Raw genomic sequence first — 2,292 nt, forward strand, 5'->3', positions numbered from 1 at the left:
ATTTGATCAACTAAAGTACAATGCTCCTATACATTTTTTCTTGCTTTTAGCTTTATCGTCTCCACTCATTTTCAAAGTTACATAGGTCAGCTATATCCACTCACCCCCTTCAACTTGTATGAGGCTATTTCATACAACTGCAACACAGTTTGATCTTTTTTCAAAATCTGAATTCCATCCTAGCCTCCTAAATGATTTTATTTTAATATTTGTACATTAAGTGGTACTCTTGGTATTACAATTCTATGACTTTTGATAATGCATGGTGTCAAAAGTTATCTACCAACGTAAATTCATACAAAATAATTTATCTTCCCTAAAAAAGTATCTTGTGTTTCATCTATTTAACACTTTCTCCTCTCCAAACTCCTATCATTGATTTTTTTACCAAATTTATAGATTTGTGTTTTCCATAATTTTGTAAAATGCAATAATACAGAATGCAACCTTTTCAGTCTGTTTTTCCCAGTTAGCAGTATGCATTTAAGATTCAGATATGCATTCTCATGATTTGATATTTCACTGCTTTATAGTTGAATATTTTTACATTGCAGTGATGTGTTGCAGTTCATTTAATTAATTTACCTGTTGAAAGATGTTTGTTGGCTTTCAATTCTTGATTATGAAATAAGCTGTTAAATTGTCTCATGCAGGTTTTTGTGAAGACATATGTTTCAAATAAGTTGGTTAATTACTTGAAGCATGCTTTCTAGATGTATGGTAAGATTATATTGAATTTTGTAAGAAACTTTCGAAATATCTATCCAAGTGTCTTTTACAATTGTGAAAAATGAATTTGTCTCTGCTTTCTTGCTCGCGATTGGTTTTGTCAATTTTATTTTTCTAATAGCTATGTACTGGAATCTTGCTTTAATTTACAGTATCCTAACGACACATGATTCTGAGCATCGTTTCATATATGTGTCATCTAGATATCTTCTTTGAAAAGGTATCTGTTCTAGTCTTTTGCCTAGTTTTTAATTGCATTGCTTGTTTTCTTATTGTTCACTTGCAAGAGTTCTTTAAATATTTTGGATACAAGTTCTTTATCATACATGTGATTTGAGAATATTTTATCCTAGTCTGTGGTTTTTTTACAAAATCTTTCACAGAATAAAATATTTTAATTTTAGCAAAGTAGAATTGATTTTTTTCACTTATGAATTACACTTTTGGTATTCTATTAAAAAACTCATCATGAAACCCAATGTCGCATTATACTTTGTTTTCTTCTAGAAAATTTGTATTTCTGACTTTTACATGCAGGTCAATAATTCATTTTTAATTAATTTTTGTGTAAGAAGTGAGGACTGTTTTTGCACATTGATGTTCCATTTTCCCATCACCATTTATTGAAAAGATACTACTTTACCATTAAATTGCCTTTGCACTTTTGTTAAGATTCAGTTAACTATATTTTTATTGGACTTATTCTCATCAGACTACTCTATTATAAATAGTATATTTTATTTCAAATTCCAGCTGTTCATTGCTTACATATGGGGAAAACAAATAACCTGTGTTTAATGAGCTTTTATCCTGCAACCTTGCTATACTTGCTTTTATTTTCAGGTTTTGTTTGTTTGTTGTTTGTTTGGCCAATTATTTGAGGATATCTTTGCTTTGTGTCTAGTCTTAAAAGGAAAGAGTTTAGTCTCCCACTATTACATATAATATGTTTTACATTTTATTTTCTTTATTAGGTTATAATTTTTTTTTTTTCAATCTTGAATTCCTGGAATAAATCACAGTTGGTCATGATCTCTTACCCTATTTATATATTTCTGGATTCAGTTTTGTAATATTTTGTTAACAGTGTTTAAGTTTATAAAGAGATATTGATCTGTGTCTTTCTTTTCTTTCACTGTCTTTATCAGAGTTTGGTATTATAGTAAACTGGACTAATAGTATGAGTTAAGAAGGATTACCTCTGCTTTTATCTTTGGAAAATATTATGTATGATTGATACTATTTCTTGGTAAAAGTTGAATATATTCACCAGTGAAACCATTGGGGCTTAGTGCCTTCATGGAATTGTTTATATTATTCCCTTTTCATCTTTTTAATGTCTATTGGATCAATAGAGATCTCTTCTTACTCATTTCTGATATTGCCAATTTGTGTCTTTTTTTTAAATATTATTTTGGCTAGAAATGTATCATTTTTATTGATCTTTTCAAAGCACCAACTTTTGATTATGTTGATTTTCTCTATTGATTTCCTGCTTCAAATTTCTTTCCCTCAACATTTAATATGTTTGTCTTTCTGTAATTTTCCATGATAAAAATCTAG

The sequence above is a fragment of the Pteropus vampyrus genome, unplaced genomic scaffold (assembly GCF_000151845.1).
Source record: "Pteropus vampyrus isolate Shadow unplaced genomic scaffold, Pvam_2.0 Scaffold26, whole genome shotgun sequence".
Taxonomy (NCBI): domain Eukaryota; kingdom Metazoa; phylum Chordata; class Mammalia; order Chiroptera; family Pteropodidae; genus Pteropus; species Pteropus vampyrus.